Raw genomic sequence first — 25,053 nt, forward strand, 5'->3', positions numbered from 1 at the left:
ACTTGGCATGTCGAGCATGTCATCCCAGGCTGACAGACACTGGATCCCCTTTGAATGACACCAATATGTTAGCCAACTGTTAAAAGTGATCAGTTTGTCTGTATACTGTGACATCATTCTTAGTGAGGGTAAGATGCTACACAAGGTCAGGGTCATACTGGCCTGGACTACATGATCAGAGAGCTCCTCTATGTCTCTTATCATGTAGTCCAGGGAGAAGGCGATCTGAGGTTATTCACACCAGCATGGACAATGATGGAGCCATTTCTGTACTTGCTTTGGAGTGACCTGAGTGCATGTGTTATGTGATGGATCCTGGCACCCGACATACAGCTCAAAGTGACCATCTCCTTGTTCAGCCTGGTGAGTGGGATGTCAGTGTGTCTGACAATAAGTGTCACCTATTACAAGTGTATTAGGTGTGTTGTTTAGCCCTTAGGGCAGTGACTGTGTGGCACACTGACCTTGTGAGCTATGTGATATGTGGGTATTGTTGTGGGGTAGCAGTTGTTTGTGTGTCTGCTTTGGAGGTCTCTGCTCCTTAGGCAGAGTTTATTTGCGAGCCTCGAGTATGTTTTGTGATGGCCCAGACGAGATGTAGTTTGAATGCTGTCTATGCAAGACAGGATTTGTGGTGTGTGTGGTTACCTTCACCACCTGATAGACTGTGCCAGTCACTTGGTTAGAAGAGGGGAGCTCAGCCTTCCTGTATGTCTATATAGTTGCATCTCATCACATATATCTGAGTTTGTTGGGAGGAGGAGAGGGTTGTCTGTGTGTACATAAGGCGAGTTGTAACATTGCGTCAAAATTCCAATATTCACCAGCTGGACTAGAGTACACAAAGGAAACCGACCTTTGGACATGCCAAGATATTATGATGACATACTCTGTTGACTGATCACAAAGGATCAGTAGGGTATTAGGAGTGTGTAAAAGTGTATAACAGGGGTTTTATTGCTCCAGGTTTGTCGGTGTTTGGAAAGATTATCTGCGAGAAGGAGTCAAACTGAACCATGACACCTCCTTCAGCTATGTCATAAATAGCAATGTACACTCATATATGTCCTGAGTCAGGGCCAACTCTACCTGACTGACAATGCCGACATCCTGTCAGACAGGCCCATATATACATACCCACCTCCCACTGACAAAAGGCCCTATCATCATACCAGGAGATATCACATGTAGAGATGGGTAAACTTAGCTCCCCAAGCCAAAAGCATGGCATCAATTGGATTACATTATTTCCCTATATGTGTCATGAGTGAACTACAGAACAAACAGACCCTGTACCTGAACAGTCTGTTGAGCCTTACCCTCTCTACAGGATCTGAAACCATTGAATGTGTTACAGCAACATATGGCACTTCCCACAGGTGTTGGTGCACAACAGACCATGGGAAGTATAGTCCAATAAGCCTATGAAGTCTGATCTGCAAGGCCATGGAGTCCATCATGATTGAAGTCATAAACAGAGCTATTGGAAGCCGACAAACACACAACCCTACCAACTGTGGTATGTTCATGGGCAGATCATGGTTTCCAAACATGCTAGACTGTTTGCAAGGCAGCCACCCCAAGACATACATCACTGAACGGAGCTACACACGTCCCACATAGACTTGGAATAGACCTTTATCAACATCCCAGACACATGTCATATCCACAAAATCAACAATCTGTGCATAAATATGTTGTCATATGAAGGAATGGCAATTTGCCCACAGATAGATCACACAAGCTAAGAATTGTGGGGGTACTGTTCAAGCTGTTAACACCTGCTGACCCACATGGTTCATTCCTGGGATTGCATAAAACAAAGTGTACATACATTACCATGTCCAGTCTGATGATGTCAGCATCCTACAAATATAGCAGGAGAAAAGAAACCACCCAGTAAAGCATATAGTGTGTTGTGTTAATGTGTATCTCTCTGGTATCATAGCATAGTTAGGTAGGGGTTTGAATCCTGCAATTGCTGACTGTGTGTGGGGGGATGTGTGATTTCCTTTGAGAGGAGTGCCCTTTTTGGAGACTGGGAAAATACATTAAAAGAGGTACATTCCTCTTTGGAAAGTCTGATGATGTCAGCATCCTACAAATATAGCAGGAGAAAAGAAACCACCCAGTAAAGCATATAGCGCGTCGTGTTAATGCGTATCTCTCTAGTAGCATAACATAGGTAGGTAGGGGTTTGAATCCTGCAATTGCTGACTGTGTGTGGGGGGTTTTGTGATTTACTTTGAGAGGAGTGCTCTTTTTGGAGACTGGGAAAACACATTAAAAGAGGTACATTCCTCTTTGGAAAGTCTGATGATGTCAGCATCCCACAAATACAGCAGTGGAAATAAAAACACCCAGTAAAGTATATAGCACGTTGTGTTAACGCGTATCTCTCTAGTATCATAACATAGTTAGATAGAGGTTTGAATCCTGCAATTGCTGACTGTGGGGGTATGTATGTGTCTGATTTCCTTTGAGAGCAGTGCCCTTTTGGAGACTGGGAAAACACATTAAAAGAGGTACATTCCTCTTTGGAAAGTCTGATCATGTCAGCATCCCACAAATACAGCAGTGGAAATGAAAACTCCCAATAAAGCATATAGTGCGTCATGTTAATGCGTATCTCTCGAATATCATAACATAGATAGGTAGGGGTTTGAATCCTGCAATTGCTGACTGTGTGGGTGGGGGGATTATGTATGTATATAATTTCCTTTGAGAGGAGTGCCCTTTTTTGGAGACTGGGAAAACACATTAAAAGAGGTACATTCCCCTTTGGAAAGTCTGATGATGTCAGCATCCCACAAATACAGCAGTGGAAATGAAAACTCCCAGTAAAGCATATTGCGCGTTTTGTTAATACTTATTTCTCTAGTATCATAACATAGTTAGGTAAGGGTTTGAATCCTGTAATTACTGAGTTGGGGTTTGTATGTGTCTGTGTGACTTCCTTTGAGAGGAATGTCCTTTTTGGAGACTAGGGAAACACCTTAAAAGAGGTGTATTTGTCTTTGGCAAGTCTGATGATGTCAGCATCCTACAAATATAACAGTGGAAATGAAAACCCCAGTAAAGCATATAGCGTGTCGTGTTAATGCGTATGTCTCTAGTGTCATAACATAGTTAGGTAGGGTTTGAATCCTGCAATTGCTGAGTGTGTGTGTGTGATGCTGTTGGTCAATGCAGTGTGGGTTTTGCTTTTACTATTGTATGACATATCAGGATTAAAACAGTATGTGCATTGCACACATCAGGTATCTGTGTGGCAAATAAATATATGTACATTTGACCTCAAGTAGTACATAGGTGTGAAGCCTGCATACTACATGAATACATTTGTTACCTTTGACAGATTGTGCCGCTGCTTCTCAGATCGTAGGTCACATATGTATGTATGTGACAATGCCGGCCACTGTAGTGATATGTGGCCAAGGTCATCTGTGTCACACACACCCATGACAGTCACTATAGACTAGTGTGAGTGGGGGTACATGCCTGTGGTATATGTCAGACATGTTCATACACAACAAAGTCTGGCAATAATGGACAGTCATTATAGGTGTACAACAGCCTTGTGGATATGCATACAGGCCCCTAATTTCTTATGTGTTACACGAGGACTCCACAATACCTTTGGATATGTGGATACCAAAGGACAGATGACATAACACTTGGCTGTATGTACACATTGGTACCTGATATACATGTTGGGGGCTACCACCTATGTGGTACTGTTGGGATAGTATGTATAGTAAATGTGGATGACTATGCTATAGTTGGCTTAGAGCTATACAGCATGTGTTGGACAAAAGGTATCTGTCTGTATGATACCCTTGTGTAGGATATGTGTCCCATCCAGAGAATGCATTGTAGGCCAATGCATGCATTTCAGGATGTGGATGGACATATCCCTAGTGTGTTTGCATGTACCTAAGAGGGCTATATGCCAAACAGGTGTGGTCCCATGAACGGGTGGTGGTCAATACCACTGGTTACTGTTATAGTATAATACCGGAAGGATCCAACTGTTACTGAGTTCCCTACATCTGTGTGTCAGTTGTCAGGACATCATCTAATGACTGTTTGTAGTCAGGCTGTTGAGGTTGTGTATACTACCAGAATGCAAAACATTGACAGATGGTAACAGTATCACCCACAGCATAGTGTCAAACCATGTCATACACACATGTGTACCCATGTTAGAACATATCTGTAGTAGAATGCATACTGGCCACCAAGAGATACTATGAGATGTTAACACTGCATAATACAGGGTATGTCACACGTCCCATGTGTCCATTATGCATGTACATGCAGACAGTGCACTCCCACCATGTTCACAGATGTACACCTGCTAATCAGTACTGCACACATCACACACATACTGTCCACTCACTAACACATGCTGGCAACCCTATACACTTCAGCCAAGTGGCACATGGGCGGACAATACACACTCAGACTTAACACGGGTGTAAACAATACTACATTGACAATCATAGCTTTGATGTATCATACCTGCTCAGATATACCTACAAGGATATCATTACACTTTCCTGTTGACAACATGCTAACATTGCTACACTGCTATAATGTCACCCTGTGCATCAGCACCATGTTAGCTTGTTCCTGCATCAATGTTACAGATGACAGGAGGTGGCACAGGTTTCATCATATGCACAGGGTATGTTGTTGGTTTGCCAGAGCCTGACATTGACCCATCCAATCGACATGTGTGTGTGTGTGTGTGTGTGTGTGTGTGTGTGTGTGTGTGTGTGTGTGTGTGTGTGTGAGGGACAACAGTACAGCATGGGCAAATGTTGATGGAATGTGTGTGTGTATGTGTGAGCCCTAGTTGTTTGGTTAATGTGTGTGTGTCTGCATGCACACAGCTCCACCATATGGCTGCCATATATGGGAGGTTGTGGGACAGCCACAGACTGTACCTGCCAGGCTGTAGAGATCATTGTCTCTGGGCATGGACATGGTACCTGTGCCTGGCAGGGGTGCTATGGACAGTATCGGGTACCAAGCCTGACTGGGTACTATCATCAGAGGCAGAGGTATGTCGACTGGACCCATGTCCCTGCTGGGACTGGCCAAAGCCACGTGCACATGGTCTACTAGGACGGTCAATCAACAGGCCAGCCCCAGCATTGTTGGGGCATGTACTGCCACTATGGGAGTGGCTGTGTTCTGTGGGTCATCCGCGATGACTGCCAGCCGTTGATGTTGCTGGCATACGTCTGCGTCGATGTCTCAACTGTCCCGCATGGTCCTGGCTCATGGAAAACACATTGTGGAGGGCATCTAATGTCTCCCCCAACATCTATCAATGACCTTGGTGTAATTACGGATGGCACCGGCAAGGTCACGGATACTGTCATTGATAGCGGTGTAATGGGACCTCTGTGCCCTTAGTGCCTGTCTGGTGTACCGTTCCATATGTGCCTGTGCCTGCATTACAGCCCAGAACATACTTGAGGTTGTAAGACCTGTGGGGGCACGTCTGCCAGGGGCATTATGACCAGCCGTGCTCCCACGAGAACCCCTGGACATCCGCCTATGTGGTACTGTTCCAGGAATCCGGGTATGGCTGCTGTTAGGGGATGCATGTGCCATGGATACCACACTATCCTGGTCAATGCCAACTGTATGCTGTCCCTCGGCTAAGGCCATTGTTGATAAGGGATGTATTGGCAGTATGAGTGTATGCATAGATGGGGTGGAAAGCTGTGTACTGTCGATTGGCGTACCAACGACAGACCCTGTCAAACCTGCCTGTACCACAATACATGTATCATCATCTCCACTATTTGTGGCAGTGACTTCAGGTTCCCTGCTGCATTCAGCCAACCCAACCTCAGCACCTGTGAGAGGAAGACAGGAAACACACTTTGCAATCTGTACATGATGTTGTCACACATGCACACATGAACACATGCACACATGCACACATGCACACAACTACACTCCTCACTACAGCAGATATACACACACACACCAGCAATCCAACACATACTCAATAGTGGTTGAAGGTGGGTGACAGTATCACAAGGCAAACAGTCACCTCACACGTGTCAGCATACAGAATATGTGTTGCTCAAGACCATGCAGTGCAAGTGTAGACAGCCCTAGTTAATAACAGTATACATGGCTTTGATGCATGTGTGTAGTTGTTCAGTGATTGGCTACACTCTGGAACACAATGTGTACAAGGAAACAACATTGCTGTGCAAGTATTTTCAGATCTGCAATGTCCTGTGCACCATCACTCACAGGTATACATACCATGGCTGCATGTGTTATCTGTGTATCACATATATTTCAATGTCTGATTACAGTGTCTGTGTCTGTAGCAGATAATAGTGGGCACAGGTGTAGCACATACATGCTATGTACACACACGGGATGAGTGGTGCATGTATACGTGATGGAATACCAATGTTCGACATGGCCATTGTACAGTGGTTATGGTGAGTGTGGGACATATTGCAGATATGTCGGTACCAGCCATGACATGGCATGCTACACGACTGCAAGATTAAACACCACACATACCCAATGTGTGTCATTTGACCTATACACCCAATAGCATTCCAGGACATATATGTGTCACTTTGTACAGATGGCGACTGCTATGCATATTGTGTATAGGTACATATGTTTGCACACACACAACATTGAGGTGCAAAGCAATGACTGCTATGTGTAGTACTATGGTCACTGTAACTGGATGGGGTGTAGTACCATGAGCCATCATCATCATGCATCATGTGGTCAATCAAGGCTACTAATGTGTGACAGACCACCGCCTAGCATGCTGTACCTGAATTGCAGTGCCGTGACTACGTTCACAATTACACAGCCACTTTGTACATGGGTGTGTGAGGTGCCCAATAGGGAGCATTGCCTAACATGACTGTGTTATGTGTTGAAGAGTGTTGCACAGCCCCATGATAGGCCTCTACCCCTCAGGTATATCATGTGTGCTGTGTGGATGACATGTGGGATACTGAAGTGTGACCTTACAGTGAGTGTGTGGTTACTCCATGTGTAGCATGTTGGGGTGTACTGCGTATGACAAACGTGTTATGTTGTGTACAGCTGTATTTACTATGCCTATCCAATGTGCAGTACGGTGTTGCCACAAGTATGTCTAATGCTCTGTGTATTGCATGTGATTGAAGCAGCTACTGACATTACTGAGATGTGCAACGTCTTACAGCAAAATGCACAGCATGCATTATGTGTAGGTGTGTTACGTGCACATGGCCTACACCTCACCTATGACATGCACATTTCATTACCGATATTGAAGTTATAACACACTCACCAGCATGGATCGTCTGCCCTGCTGTCACACCAGAGGGACCTACAAGAATATGAGAGAGTTCGTCAGTGGCCACAACTTTGGCATTGCTACTGTGGGTTTGCTAAACTACAGTAGAACAACAGTCAACAGTCACAGGTGCACAGATAGTATTCCAAATATCAGTATTGCACAACACTAGGCAACACAACTGCTAAACACACAGTACACATCTCACATATGCATAATCTAACATTACAGGTAACTGTAGTCTACAGATAGGGCATGTTACCTGCATGCTCCATGTCAACATGCTGGGTGGCTCCGGCCTCCATGATGACACATGTCTGTGGCAGTTGCTGTTGTTGGCTAGGAGCCACCACGCTTAGGAGCAGCTCCTCCACTCTGGTGAGGGGGGGATGAATGGCCACCCCACCACCTGTGGCACGCTGCTGTCTATGGATATCAGACACACGCCGCCGGACATGTCTAATTAAATAAATCACTGCAGTAATGGCGTACCTGCTCATATGTCTGGTTATGCATGCCTATGTCATTTACCCGACGAACAAGATCTTGCCACAGTGCAGTCCGCTCATGCTGGTGCTGGCTGCTTCTGGAAAACAGCAGGGAGTAGTGCTGCACCAAGCTGTGGTGGATTTCCTGTTCCTCCGCTGCTGTGTAACAGGGATTACGTTGGTGGGCCATCAACATGAAAGAGAAATGAACAAAATGTGTGAGCGAGTCCTGTGGCACACTTTACACCCTTAACTACAGATATCACTCAACTGCCATATATAGCATCCATTTGTCTGTCAGAGGATACACATGTTCAATACCACATATTGGTGCTCAGGCCACAACTGACTGACAGTGCCTGGCACACTCTATATATCAAACCACTATACAACAGTATCTGGCACACTGTTTGTGACACAATGTACAACCTCACCACAGGGGTATATATCACGCTAATGCACGAAGAAAGATGTCATCCATTGCAATGAATGTAAAGTACAGTTACAGTAGTACCAGTAAACCACCCTAGTCGTTGATGCCATACCCCAGCCTAACATATGTGCACAGTTGTTAATATAGGTGGCATACTGCTGTAACAGAGTATATATGTTGCTAGATACATACGTATACCCTGTAACACACATATGATTGTGGGCATGGTACAGGCATAATTACACACACATCAAATGTATAACACACCAATGTATGCCAACCCAGATGAGCTTTACCTGTGTACCATACCGTACTGTGTGCCACTACTTACAAAACCTTATGCCTGAGGTATGTAATCTGTGCAGACTACAGGAAACACACAAGACAGTGTGTCCAAGCAATGTGAACATACACCATACTGTGCTGTTTAGGCCTACAGCTTCAGGTAGTACTACAGTTCATATGGGAGTTGGATTCACCCGCAGTACCACTCACTAAGCATACATGTATTGCTTTAGCCTACAATGGGACACACATGATCGTCAACAAGGAACTACGTCTAGCATTATGCCATACTACTATGTCTGCCTAGCAATAACATACACATCTTTTGCTGGCCTCACAGCTAGGACACAGACTACCATGTCAGATACAAATTCACACTAAGCTATCACACCTTTACAGACCTCGCACACATTCAGCGTTACACTCATTCAACCTCACATAGCAGGTATTGCATTGAGTACATGTGTGTGTGCATCGTGTCATAGGTAGGTAATACGCTATTAGCCCTAGGGCCTAGAGCAGCCTAGCCATATGCTACCCTGGCCTTTGACACACATGTAATTTGATTTCACTTGTCCCTGTCAACCAGAAACACAGAGGTGATTCCTGGGGTGTATTACCTATCTCCCAAACAATCATCAGGGGTATTTTTGACAACTGCTAATGAGGAGCCTTGTTTGCTATTGCTAGGTGGTTTATTCCAGAGTATGGCATATCTCTGAGATAGGAACCTATCCCTCCAGCATGTGCTGTTTATAGGTTCATAGGTTCATAGGTTAGTACTGAGCTAACTGCTCTTGCGAGCCAATTTAAGCCTAGCCAATTATCCCTTGTGAGACTCAAACCCTGCACCTTGTGTTTGTGAGGCAAACACCTTAACCATTAGGCCACCCTCCCAACTGACAAGGTTTATGGCCCTAGAGCGTGCAGCCCGGAGGGATTGTGATATGTTGACATGGTGGTTGTCAAACAGCTATGGGTGTGACATACCTCTGTATGTCTGGCAGAGGTCACCTCTGTGTGGGTGGTATGCAACACAGTCTAGCTGTTGTTTTGTGAGTCAGTCTGCATAGGGCATCTGTTCGAAGTCAGTATTACTCTTTGTGAGGTAAGTCTGTGGCCTTTCCACTTGCTGTACTTGTCATGTGAGGTACATACCACACAGGGCATTGTGATGAGTAGAGGGGAACAATGACCTATATTTCCCTAGATGACACAACTGTTGTGATGACGTACCACATAGACATTACAAGACTAGTGAGGCACTGTGATTATCAAAGGCGAGGCTACTGTCCACCTGTGTCCCATGTTCCCTTATCACACCTTCAGTGTTAGGTAGATTTCCACCTATGTGGTAGTTAATGGGTACAGTGTTTTGGAAAGGAGGGATGGCACTGCAGTATCGACACTGGTCTTCAGTCCATGCCTTGGTCACCACGCACCTGTTGCGGTACATATGACCCTGTGTCTCTCTCTCTCATATATATATATATATATATATATATATATATATATATATATATATATACACATACATCTAAACATCCATTGCTGTACATATAGATGTACATATAGGCACATGTATAGTCCACCTTTCATGGTGGGGATATCAATTATGCGACAGTTGTGAGATATACAGTTATGTAATAATACTGCACAGTGTTGTGCAGAATGCATTTTGGTGTCCTCAGCCTATGTAGCTTTAGCAGGCCTCACTGGCTGTAACACAGCAGATCTGACAAATCAGTCCCACAGCGTTTAACCACCACATGACATATACCAGCACTGCATGCTGTTTTCTATGCCACACACTATAACCTACATAGATATATGCACATAACCTTCAACAACATATATATTAGTTGCAGTATGTCCCTTGCCCTATGCACATGTGCAGATACATACTGCTGCCACATATGGATGATTTACAGTGTGCAGAGTACTCTTCTAGAACATGTACTACATGCCGGCAAATACATATGAGTTACATACCTTACCTTTGTATTTCTCTGCTCCATCTGTTACTGTTTTTTTTGGGGGTTTTCTCTGTCTGTTTCTGTCTCATTTGTCTGTCTGTGTCTCTGCCTATGTCTCGCTCTTGCTCTCTATCTCTCTGTTCCTGCAATGATATTATTGCATGTGTGAACAGCAGGTACAGCCTGCTTTTCTAGGTATCTGCACATGTGCATGTGACAGCCTCTGCACCAATTTGTGCCCACCATTAAGTAATTGCATGCAACCTGCTGTGTGGTAATTGCAGTACTCACTGTGATTGCAGCCCACTGCTATAAAATGCTAGGTTAGGTAGGTGTAACCCTTTCAGCTTTCCAAGGTGGGGCCCATGCTTGTTTGCTCTGGACACCGTTGTGTCAGTCAGGAGAGTTGGTATATGTCTCATATCCGAAGCTAGGGTTATAGCCAGTGATATGCATGTTGTACTCAAACCTGAATGTTGCTGCTTCCAGTACACACTTCTCAGTGTAGACTTTTACTCACCCCTCCAAATGCTAACACAGGATACATGGAAGTATGTACTTTCTTTTTGAATTAGACAATTAACTGCCATACAAGTGTAGTTATTGCAATGTATTCCTCTGGCACATGCACTGTTTGTGAACTGCTATACTGTAATTATGAGGTTACTCACTTCTGAACAGTTTGTGGCTTGTTTGTGTTGACATTAGCACAGGCTGCTCAAGACAACTGGACATATTTCAGTACTGAGTATGCCTACATAAACCCTTGGTTTTGCCTGAATACACAGGTATGTCATACTTTTGGGTAGGGGTGCAGACCTGCAAAGAGCATTATTTATTATTGTGTGATGTTTATCTTGCTGAACATACAGGGTTGCTGTGTACCTGTTAGTCTATTAAGGCAAGTAGTCTGTCTGTGTAGCTCCCACCTGTGGACATGTCCAGATGGTAGCCAGAGTTTAGCCTATTATTCTTTGTCTGTGCACCACACCAGTCTTTTCATCACTGGAACAATGGCATTGTCACAGTTGCTTGCTAGCAGTACAAGGCTACATCCTGTGATATTTCTGTGTTGTACTCCTACATAAGGGCATGCTTGTGGAACTCCTTGCAAAGCTATTTGCAGAGTGTGTAACAGCAGAAATGCTGATATGCCTGTGTGTTTCTGCCTCTGCCAGGCCTCAGATACTCTCAGGTATATATTTGAACAGCCTCAGGGAAAGGTACATATAAGTGAGATACACCTGTAATATATTACATACATATTTCAGTTGAGACTTTCTTGGGAATTGGAGCATATGTATTACTACACCTTTTCTGACATGCAAGCAGTGTCTACTCTCACTTATTGACATTATTCATTAAGTGTGATTCCCCACTTGTCTGCCTAATGTTAGTACTTTTCAGAGTGATTCAGAGGGGCACAGCTAACATTTGTTTATGAATCAGGGACATCCCTGTAAAGCAGTCACAGTTGGGAAGTCTGGCCTCTGCCCTGTTCAACTATGCCAGTGTTTATCCTGGTCTGATACTGTGTGGGGTTTGTAAGGTGCTACTGTAACATTATTCCCTGCTAGAATGGCTGGTTCTCTTTTCACAGTCTTGTCATGCAATTCCACAACAACTGCTGGTAAAGACCCACAGAACAGGATATGTGTTATGCCATTCCTATTTTCCCTTTACATTCCCTCATTGTAATGCATGATATATTTATTTCAGCACCAGGTTATTTGTATATCTGCTGTGGCTTAGTGGTACTTCATGCATCTAGTATGCCCAAGGTCTGAGGTTTGAGACTGACAGAGGTGTTTTATTTTGCTGCTGAGCAGAACAAGGGCCCTGACATAGAGTGACTAAGGCATTTTTAAGTAGTTGTAAGTGGGTTTGCGCAGGTTTGCGTGATGCTTAGTGATGCTTAGCTAAGTGCACACATGTGCACACTCGCTTAAACCCACTTACTACTGCTTAAAAGTGCTTACTCCCGCTAACCCTCACGCTAATTTCTTTGAAAGAAAAGAAAATTGGGAGATAGGAAAGTGGTGAAAAAGGGGGCACAAAGAGGGAAAGACAGTAGGAAAACAAGCTCGGATGTGCAGGACGGGTGTAGGGAAGGTCCATAGCTGCCCATTTCTTTACCAGCAACAGCTGTGCATATTCAATACATTTGGAGTGACATTTGAAACCTTCCACCCCTGGGAGAGGGGTGAGGATAACAAAGTATGTTGTACTTCCAATTATAATTATCAGTTTACATGTCCAGTGGACATGTGTGCGAAATGGGCAGCTATGTATGGGGCGTAATTTTTTTGTGGGTACAGATTGCCCTTTTTTTTTTTTTTCAGGTGAGAGTGGAAAGTGAGGTAGAGGAAGTAGGTATGTCCGGGGAGGTAGGTTGGGGAGGTAAACAGACAAGGCAAACAAGACGCATACAAGGGCGGTGTATGACACATGGAGTGGGTGAACACAATTGACGGGGACGGATGTTTGGAAATCGCAAGCCCATGAGCCCACAGATGGTAACAGTGGAACTGAGATCCCCACCCATGGGCAGTCACCACTGCACCTTCACAGCCCCGAGGGTGGCTGTGCTGAGGGCTGTGTAGGATGGGCAGACTCACCCGAGAGATGCACCACTCTCGCCTCGAGCTGGCATAGGGAATCAGCGACGGAACGCTGGATCTCCCTACGCACCACAACCCGGACCCTTAGAAGGGTGACAGGTGGCCCTTCTCCACCCATGTTTGCACAGGGGGGACGAACCCCATCCCCTTCAGCGCTTCCACCCGAAGGTGGCACAGGACCAATGGAGGAGGGGAGCTCGGGCTGGGCACTGGACCTGTTGGTGCCAGGTGCACTCTCCAGCTGAGGAGGGACAGGTGGGTCTCCTGTCACCGGCCTTCCCATACGTTCTGTGATTAGGTGTGTTTAATTACAACATAAACAACAGCATTCCAAATTAGTTGTAACAGCATGCAGTAATATTCCCATTAACCCAACACACCAAGGTTCCAACAGTTGAACAGCAAGCATAACACATGCATATATTGAACGACAGTGGACATTCTAACAGCATGCAGGGATGATTGGTAGCAACACGCCACCATGATTGTGGTGTTTGAACAGGGCACATGCATCAAAGTGAATGCAGATATTTACAGAACAATAGGACCTATGTCCCAACAAATGTTTGAGATTACACATACCCATTGAGGTGTGGAATTGCATGGTTTATGCACATACAGTAGGGTGTAGAAAGAAACTTCAATTAACATCTTATAAGTGCTTTTAGTCTACACTACATTCCTAGTGACTGCAGGTGTATATCCCCTATATGTATTATTACACTTTCCAACATGCATTAGGTTGTGTAATGGGTTTGGCTAGTTCATTATACACCTGACCTATATCTGACATATTAACTGTCCAAGATGCAGATGTTACTGCTACATATTTCTTGATTTTATTTATATTTCTTTATCTACATATCTGGATGTGTTCTCATGACATTTTCAGTTCAATTTGTACAGAACCCTGCATTTCTTGTAGCACACTCACATTTCTGGGGAACAAATTAACAAGCTACTCATGTGCCAGATTTACTTATGCATGCCAGCCAGTAACTGACTGTTGAGGACTGTATATATGCTTCACAGCTACTAGCACTTCCGTCGCCCACTTTAGATGGGACTGCCCAACTGTGGGTTGCCAGCACTTATTAAAACAGTACTATTTGTATAATGCAAGGGTACAACAACATTTCAAAGTAAGTGACACAGACACACTCCAGGTTTTATACCTTTATTAATTACATTACACACTTTTCCACAGGCTCTCTCCTTTATTTGATATTACAGTGCATATGGAAGATATATTCAAGACATATTATACCTTTATTAATAGGTTAGAACACTCTTTTTCAGGCTCGCTCACTTATTTTATATGACAGTACCTGCAGAGATATGATTCCGGACATATTTTACCTTTCTTAATGGGTTACTACACTCTTTTTCTGGTTTTCTGACTTATTTTATATAATAGTACATTCAGACGACTTATTCAGGGCATTTTATGGCTGTATTATTGGACTACAACACTTTCTTTCAGGCTCTCTCACCTATTTTATATAACAATACTTGCAGAATAATCAATAACCTGCCTGGTGGCGCAGCCTTAGCAGCCTATCTGCATAGGCTTGCTGATTCGCAGCACGGTCACCTGCAGCTGTGAAGTAAATGAAAGGATATTGAGACATACCTATCCATTATACAGAATCAGTTATCATTTCTTACATACTGCATTCCATGGCTTACCTACTCAGTTGTGGGGCATCTTGCATCCCACGGGCCTCCTGTATCCACTGGTTCAGTAGGTCCTGCTTCCGTCTTTTCAGGTCTGCATGGTGGTGATGGACCTGCTCACCAGTCCGAGGAATGCCTGTGACACTGGTGAGGTCATGAGCTAACCGGTTCCAAGCCTTTGCCTTGTACTCCATCCCTTGGAACAAGCCCTGCAGGAGCCTTGACTCATGATGGTGGACAAGGAGCCAAACCATGTATTTTGACTCCTTGATGCCCCAAAGTTGCGCTCGGAAGCGTGCACCCTCTCCAGCACCAGCCATTCTAACTGTAGATGGGAGCTACAATCAATTATGGCGAGTATTCCCACCTATGGGGCTTAAATATGCCGCATTTCCTGCACCTTTTTGTGATTACCCATTTTTGAAAATTCTCGGCTGACTGCAGGCCTGCTTAGTAATGGTTATTCTCCCATTTATAAGTATATGTATGTTGACAGTGGCTGTTTATCCTAAGCTGTCATAGCTTAGTGGTTCAGTACTTTGATTATGGTGCACAGAGTCCTGGGTTCGAACCTTGTCGTTCATTTTATTTTACTACTGTCCAGACAGGCTAGGGGGTGTGGCTGTGTTTAAGCAACTTTGCTCAGTGTTGCTCCACGTTGCCCTATGGTGTGCTGGTTGGCGCAGCGCGCACCTCCGCACAAACTGATTGCACTGGGTAAAGTGCTATTTAGCTATGGGCAACTCTATTGCACTGGGTAAAGCACTATTTAGCTAGGGGCAATTCTATTGCAGTGGGTAAAGTGTTATTTAGCTATGGGCAACTCTATTGTGCTGGGTAAAGTGCTGCTTAACTGCGGGCAACTATATTGCACTGGGTAAAGCTCTGCTTAACTGCGGGCAATTATATGTCAGGATCCTTTATAAATATATATTTTCTTCACTGATACATAGGCCATTTCAATGTTTTTTTAGTAAAATTTTAATCATATATGTCAAGAATTATTTCATATACTACTTTAGAACATAAATAGGAAGGGGAGTGGTGGGACTCGGACCGTGAATGCCTCCTCTTTGTGCGAACGCTCTACCATTATGCTATTGCTATTTGGCATAATTTGCATAAACATTCCTTCTTATCCTCTTCCATGTTGGGATTGCTAACTGCAGCTAAGCAATGGGCACACCCACACACACATGCGCAAATACGGGCAGCTATATCGGGAATTAGAAAATAAAAATTAAATGTTTTACTTTTTATAACTGTGCTGGGGGTTTACAATGTCAGGGAGTGTGGTGTTGTGTACATGGACATTTGAGCGGACTTGTTCTTGTGTGTTGACATTTGGCATTTCGGACACTTGCAGGGGTGTGGACCTTTAGACTGCTCAGCAGTCGGACACTCCCCCTGCTTTCCTGCACAGTCCATGTTGGACTTACTGTTGAGTCAGCATGCACTCAGGAATATTCATGGCATGCTGATGTCATACCGTTCAACTGCAGCCTCCGAGTAAGACTTATTTAGTCTTACACGGAGGATTCGTGAATCCGGGGGTATCTCTTATTCTTTCTGTGGAATCTGTGATAAAAGATTATTTTATTTCAAGGAAGCGTCTGAAAATTTTGTCTTTCTACACTCAAGATGGTAGACCTTTTGTTCCTGTCACTGCCTGAATATAAATTTCTTCCAACTAGACCTTCCAAGGCAGACTCCTGTGAATTTGTATCTGCTCAGCAGAGGTTCCTGAAGTTCTAGTACTTTACCACTTTTCCTTCCTTTCACAGTTCTGGGCCACAAAAGATGCAACAAGAGGATTTTTTTAAGCATTACCTGTTTAAACTATTAATTCAGTCTCACACATCTTATTTTTAGACATCTGTAGCTGAGTATGCTAGTATTACATCCAGTGATGGATTCCTTGTAGCACTTTATAGCTGGATGCTGTGGAAAGGTCTTCAGTCATGAATGTTTTTTTCTGTTATGTTCTCAACTTAGATTTTGCCAGGTTGCACTGGGCACCAGTCCATCAATGCCTCACAGGAGATTTTCAAAGATTTCAAAGCTGCCCATCTCTGCTGGATATTTAGACGAGTGTATATTTACAGCAGGAGATTGGAACAAAGTACTCAGTAAGAAAGAAGTTAAATCAGGCACAAGACAATATATTCTGCTAAAAATAAGTAAGCAGATAAAGACATATACCTGCACCATGGGTTTAACCGATGTTAGAGAGAAGCTGAGTCAAGGGGAAGATCCAGGGTATACCTTTTATTCTATAAAATCAGGGACATGTTCTACATTATACAGTATATATATATATATATATATATATATATATATATATATATATATATATATATATATATATATATATATATATATATATATATATATATACATACATGTGCGTGTGTGTGTGTGTGTGTGTGTGTGTGTGTGTGGTCAGAAGATGTGTATCTCATTTCAGAGACTATTGTGGGCTGCCTGATCCTTTCTAATCATGTACCCTTGTTGTTACAATGCCAGGTAGAAAACATGGAGTGTATGCAAAGACACTGGCACTTTCCTACATACATGCTTGATAATCCTAAATTCAAGATATAGGTGCGCAAAGCAATGTAACACATCTTCTCATAGGCAAATTAACTAATAGTGAAGGAGTGGGACACTTTGAGGAGAAAATTCCAGGGTAGGTTAATCATATAAACATAATTAGCCAGTACTCTGACATCAGATTTGGAAAGTTCTCAGGGCAATCTTAGGTTGCTCTAAATCATCAAAGGGATTTTAACTCAAAACAGGATAAAAAATGAGAGATAAGAGAGAGAGGTACAAATGTATTTAAATGCCAAAGTGGCATTACAGAAAGCAGCATTTCAGGCAGTTTCATCAACAGCATCCCCTACCAGGTACCAAGTGTCTTAACCTAGACAGCAAAAAGTGGAAAGAATGATTTGTCAAATAAGAGACAAGCAATTTAATGAAAAATTCCCATGGAATCTTGCAGGTTTTTAAAGAGTATTATGCTGAACTTTACTCATAAGATGAAGGAAGTAATGCCACAAAATAGAATATAAATAGAACATTTTTAGAAGGAATCGATGCAAATGTGTAACTGAAGAGCAAGGTCACAACTTACTTAAACCAATAACCAACAAAGAACTAGAGGAAGCTACTAAAAAAACTACTAAAACACGAGGAAAAGGGAAATCCCCAGGCTTAGATGGTATAGTGGTAGACAGCTTGATGTTACATGGAAAAACAGTCAATGATATATGGTGTAAAGTTATGAATAGCATCGTGGGTGCTCTCCACCTTTATTTGAAATCAGGAGATAGTAACAGACATTCATAAACAAGGCAAGGACATCCTGCACGTTTCATGATATGCACCCATATCATCATATCAATCTAAAACCGTGATTATAAAATGTTTATGAACATTTTAGCCAAAATATTATTGCACTTCTTACCAGAACTTGTTTTATACTGGGAAAGAAGGACTATTGATTATATAACCAGAACAAATATAATACTTCACATAGCTGAGGTTGGCTGGGCACCACTATTAATTAATGTTGTGTCTCAACTCAGAAAAGGCATTTGACAGGGTTTAATTCAACTACCTTTTTTGTATTTTACTAATCATCATCATCATCCTCTTTCGGCTTTTCCTGTTAGGGGTCGCCACAGTGGATCATCTCTTTCCATTTCTTCCTATCCTCTGCATCTTGCTCTGTCACACCAACTGCCTGCATGTCCTCTCTCACTACGTCCATAAACCTTATCTTAGGACTTCCTCTTTTCCTCTTACCTGGCAGCTCCATCCTTAGCATCCTTTTTCCCAATATACCCATCATCCCTCCTCAGCACATGTCCAAACCACATAATCTCTCTCTTGCTTTGTCTCCAAACTGTCCAACATGAGCTGACCCTCTAATATACTGATTCCTAATCCTATCCATCCTAGTCACACCGATTGCAAATCTTAACATCTTTAACTCTGCCACATCCAGCTCTGACTCCTGCCTTTTTGTCAATGCCACTGTCTCCAACCCATATAACATACCTGGTCTCACTACCCTCTTGTAGACCTTCCCTTTCACTCTTACTGGTACCCGTCTGTCACAAATCACTCCTGACACTCTTCTCCACCCATTCCACCCTGCCTGTACTCTCTTCTTAACCTCTCTTCCACATTCACCATTACTCTGAACTGTTGATCCCAAGTACTTAAACTCATCCACCTTTACCAACTCTACTCCCTGCATCCTCACCATTCCTCTACCCTCCCTCTCATTTACACGCATATATTCTGTCTTAGCCCTGCTGACCTTCATTCCTCTGCTCTCTAGAGCATATATCCACCTCTCCAGAGTCTCCTCAACCTGATTCCTACTCACACTACAGATCACAATGTCATCTGCAAACATCATAGTCCACGGGGCCTCCTGTCTAATCTCATCTGTCAACCTGTCCATCACCACTGCAAATAAGAAAGGACTCAGAGCTGATCCTTGATGTAATCCCACCTCCACCTTAAATGGATCTGTCACTCCCACTGCAGTCCTCACCACTGTCACACTAACCTCGTACATATCCTGTACCACTCTTACATACTTCTCTGCCACTCCCGACTTCCTCATACAATACCACAACTCTTCTCTAGGCACCCTGTCATATGCTTTCTCCAAGTCTACAAAGACACAATGCAACTCCTTCTGACCTTCTCTGTATTTCTCCAATAACACTCTCAGAGCAAACATTGCATCTGTAGTGCTCTTTCCTGGCATGAAACCATACTGCTGATCACTAATCATCACCTCCCTTCTTAACCTAGCTTCTACTACTCTTTCCCATAACTTTAAGCTGTGACTGATCAGTTTTATCCCTCTGTAGTTACTGCAACTCTGCACATCATCCTTATTCTTAAAAATAGGTACCAACACACTTTTTCTCCACTCCTCAGGCATCCTCTGACTTTCCAAAATTTCATATCTAGTTAGAAATTCCACTGCCATTTCTCCTAAGCACCTCCAATACTTTTTTTGTATTTTACTAAGGAAGTGATTTCCACAGCAATTTTTCAAATTATTACAAAACATTTACCAGGGAGTGGAGGCAAGACTTAAGGTCTCATTTGGATCGTCAGATAAACAACAGTTATAGGGGCACCTGCCAAATTGGCCACATGCATATTGCTGTTTGCTATATACTTAGAAGCCCTAGCAGAGAAAATGTGAGCATCAGATATACAAGGCTGGGTATGGGGATTCTTGCAGCTAAAGATATTGTTTGCAGATGATGTTTTACTACTCTAATGGGACCTCCAAAAGACCTGGATAGACTTTTAGATATTCTGTATTATTCTGGGGAAATCTTGGGGTACAAAATTAATCTTTCAGAAACTAGTGCCCTATCAGTAAATAGTGCACTCTCAAAACTTTAAACAGGAATAGAACAAAACAATTCTTTAAATAATAGGGATATGGTTTGCTCAAAATCTGGAAAAGCCACAGAAACTGAATATAGACCAGCTAATTAATATTTATCAGATTAAAATAAAAAAGTAAGAAAACATAATGATGGTTATAGACCAGAGGGTCCGAGCTCTCCATTTATTCTTATTATCCCACCACTTATACACAGCTCAAGCGTTATGTATACCACCCCTTATCAAACCACTGTAAACTTAGACAAACTTATGAAAACTTTAATGTGGGATGATCATAGACCTAGGGTGGAATGGGGTACAATTCAGATAACAACTGCAGAACTGGGGCCTGGGCATGCCTGACTTTCTGAGATATGGGTATGCTGTCCATTTAGCAGACTTCCTTAGGCTTCAATCCACTTCCTATAACTCGAGATGGAATACTGTGATGTTTGAAATTATCAGTGAACCCCTTCATATGGCCATATGGGGTAAACATTTTGTAGGGACCTGGCAGAATAAAAGGTTAATGCACTTGGGTCACTTAAGGAAAGATATACAGGGAGTGATAGATAAGACTCTACCTACTCTGAATTATAATGACTTAACCCTAATAGAGAATACTATAGTAGATGTTACCCCTAAAACCCTATTTTTGGCAGTGAAAAAAGTGAAAGACAAGACTGCAATATTGACAATCATGTTGAACCAATGAGTTGTGCTGTTATAGTACTGGGATCTCAAGCAATGTTGGGACACCAGCTTACAGAAATCTTCTCTGAGCAGCATGTGTGAACAATCTTTTATGTGAATGCCAGTGACTGAAAACATGAATACAAAGCTGCATGGAAATACAATGTCTGGCTAAAAGGGCATCAGCCAAGATAAGATAGTGCTTATGAATAATTCCTCTCTTTATCAAGGCATAATTATTAATATAAATAAATATTTATATTGAAAATAATTCCTCTAATAATCAAATGTCAGACAACAGATGCAAACTAACTATAAGAATTCACAGGGTTTTTTAGAATTGTCAGCTCAGCCTGCTATTAGGATAAAGATAGAATGGAAAGGTCACAGCAACCTGAAACAAGGGGGCGCACACTGACACACATTGATGTATTGTATCAGCAGGAATGGCTCTTCTGTTAGAAGTTGTATAAACATGTATTAATCAGTACTTTTCTATTTCTATCAAAACATTCCTAAATTATATATATAAAGAACGCAAATAATGTAAAATGTACATATATGCCATAAACATCAAAGAATCAGGAAATGTATATTATTCTATTTCATATATTATCTATAGAATGAATGACAGGAGCAGATGTTGTGCCTTGCATATACATGCTGCAAAGCTGCATATTTTATATGATTGTATTACTTTGCAAGTTGAAAATATTCATTCATTCTGAATTTTTCAACAGTAGCAATAATATAAACTGCAGCTGTAACAATAATAAATACTCTTTCTCATTAGAAATATTATGATAAGACAATTGAGCAGCAAGAACATATGATGACAAAAGCAAGCTGAAGCAAGAAATGATTACTCTGTACTTGTGTACCAAAAAAGGAAAACAGTCTGCTGCAGCACTTTTAAAATAACTTTTAATAGTTGCATAACCAACTTAGGACACAATGTATATCTAAAGAGGCAGGACTGCATTTGTCAAGAATTGTATAAAAGTTCTGTACTCACTGATGTATGTTGTCAGCCAGTCAATAAACCAAGTCAGATACATGATTTGTCAGTCAGTCAGTCAGCCAAATTAGCTAGTCAAGGAATAATAAAAACTGTACTCACCCTGGGATGCCTTGCTTTGCTGATCATTTATTTTTTTTGTTCTTGTAACTGCTTGTAAAGTGGCAGAATGCAGGGGTGCTTTATGGGTTCCAGGAGGATTTAGAACTCTTATTTACATGTCTGAAGAGACATTTTCAAAGTATGTGTGGGATTCAAAAAAAGAGAATCATATGATACAGAAGTAGCTGAGCTGTTATGGTAAGGCACAACACAATATCTAGAACCTTTAAAGGACTGAAACCATTTAGAAGGAGGTGATGGATAGGCACAAACAGAGCTGGGAGACACTATTAAATGTTGAGATTGGGGCACAGCAATGGCAAAACCAAATCATTTCTACTAAAAACCCTACAAAGTTGTGAACGTTTTGGATTTCTGTGTGGCAGTGTCTATATAGATATTTTATTCACCTGTATGGGAAGGCAAGATATATCATGCAGGCTAATGTGTAGTGCTGGAGGTGTCATGCAGGGGGAAACGGGATTGTTACATATCTTTTGTTAATGTAGAAGGCTCCAAAATTTAAGAGATGTGCTTCAAGACCTGATAACTGAGAGACCAGGTGGTACTGACCTCTTGGTACTAGGAAATGACCAGGACTGTTCTGACCAAACTCATCAAATGTTTTCACTAATAGCTCTACTTGTCAAAAATAAAAACACAAGGAGATGGAAAAGCAGGGCTTTGACTAACCTCCTGACAGAAGTGATGTATGAGGAAGAAAAAGTCATGCAGCCCCACCAGAGGAACAGTTTTATGCAAAACGTAGTCTTTATGGCTGCAATGCATAGACAATCATTTAGAGGACCATTTAATGACTTTAGCCTTTGCAAATCCACCGAACCCAAGGGATAGTATTAAATTTAAATACAGGAAGGAGTATTTATTTAAAGGTTAGAGCTTTTGTAATAACTGCAAGATATTAATAATTTTAATTGCTTTTATTTTCATTGTATTCTACATATAGAATATTAAATATCAATTTAAGTATCATAAAAAGGGACTACAAGCTAGTGAACAAACATTTTTCTTTATAAAAGTTCCAGTAGTTGCAGTCCATGAACATCAGTGTATAATTTATATTGTATGCAAATGCTCATTCAATATTTTTATCTTTTTAACTTTTATGTTCAGTTGTACTCCTGATGTATTTGTTTTAAGATATGAAGTTGGAATAAAAAGTGATGGTTGCAAAAAAAAAAATATGCCTCCACACCCCCAAACTTTATTTGCATTCTGAGGTTGTTGCATTGTGAATAAAGAGAATAATTATTTACAAGCATCCTTTTTTTCGGGAAGCTCCAAGGTATGTGCAACCAACAGGCATAGCACATCTCCTGTATGTGTCTTGAGCAGTAATGGAATGACCAACAGAACAACTGAAAAGTTAATCACAGACAACTGATATACAAACACCAACTTCTACAGAGATAGTGTGTTAATAAACACCAGGTTGTCTTTCATGCCTAAGATGGTTTCAAAAACAGCCTTGAACCTAGTAATTCAGCTAGTAATCTCATTTCCTAAACCTCAAAACATGAAAGGAATGTTTTACAGATAAGTAAGTACTTGGCTAACTGCCTGTGTGGGCCATTTAGAGCCTAGATAATTTTTCTTAAAGGTGAGAATTAAACCTTGTCCATTATGTCCGTGAGGTAAACAACCATTATGCCAAACCAACCCCTTGAACAAGCTGATGGGAGGAGCCCTCTCCTAGTGTATAAATTGTTTCATAGTTGACTACTAGGTTAATAACCCAGGGGACCTTTTCAAGCCTACCCATGCTTCCAAGGTAAGAATTAAACCATTTTTCTTGTGTCTATGAGGTAAATGCCTTAACTGTTATGCCAATACCCCAGTGCGGATATGACACATTTACAGACAAAGTAGTTCAGAAATATTTCAGGCAAGCAGAGCAGATGTAATTCCTTTAGCCCCAAAAATAAAGACAGACCAGTATCTATCTATCTATCTATCTATCTATCTATCTATCTATCTATCTAATTATTATTGTGATTAATTGCATTGTATTCTTTTATGACTATAGTAAAACTCTCCAAGGGAAGCTTAAGACTCATTCCATGAGAGCTGAAGCTACTATGGCTGCAGTTCATGAATGTCTCAGCCAAGGGTATCTGCAGGGCAGCCACTTGTACTTTGATTTCACCTTCTGTAAACATTACCAGCTACATTCTCATTCCAGGAGCAGAAGAGGGGTTTCCACTGCAGGTGTGCAGGGTATGTTGGCTTTTTATTCAAGCTCTGTGGCCAGGGTCTGTACTGCTTTAGTACTCTTCCCATCTTTGATGACTCATACTTGCACTTCAGATTCTTATAATGGTACAGATGCATCAGCAACTCACCATAAATGTACCTATTTGAATACAGTTTTACTTCAGCAGTACTGGCTTCCTTCCTCTGACTACTTTTATCTGGAATTTCTTGGGTCAAACGTTCTTTCTTTTACTGTTTCCCCTTATCTCTTTGCTTCATAGTTGCAATAGAAAAAGAAAAAAGTGCTAAAAATGGCACAAACTGCTGTCCATTTTTTATCTAGATTTTTGCTGTCTGCAAAGGGAGTAGACCAGCACACTCTGAAGGAATGTCTTGAAGCTCTAAAAGTCTGTTTGGATGGTTAGGATTATGCCTGCAATATCTCCCATTTGCGATGAATCGTACTGCAGTAGCAGGTCTTGTACTCAAACATCTACTTATTCAACTATACTCTTACTGCTCCACAAGCACTTCACAGTAAAGATGGCTGCCCCTCTTTTATCCCAGTTTGGAATGTGGATGCTGGATGTCATGGAAAAAAATGTACTGTATTTACTTATGTCACCTTTCTTGGCAAACCAAAGTATATTAGGAAAACTTCTGGCACAGTCTCAGTTCCTTTTTAATATGGGGTTGGGCAAATACTTTTGTCAGGAACACAAGGAAAGGAATCATATCTATACTTCTTGACACAAAATAGAATCT

Source organism: Protopterus annectens, chromosome 1.part0, assembly GCF_019279795.1.
Source record: "Protopterus annectens isolate FY-2018-M chromosome 1.part0, PAN1.0, whole genome shotgun sequence".
NCBI lineage: Eukaryota > Metazoa > Chordata > Ceratodontiformes > Protopteridae > Protopterus > Protopterus annectens.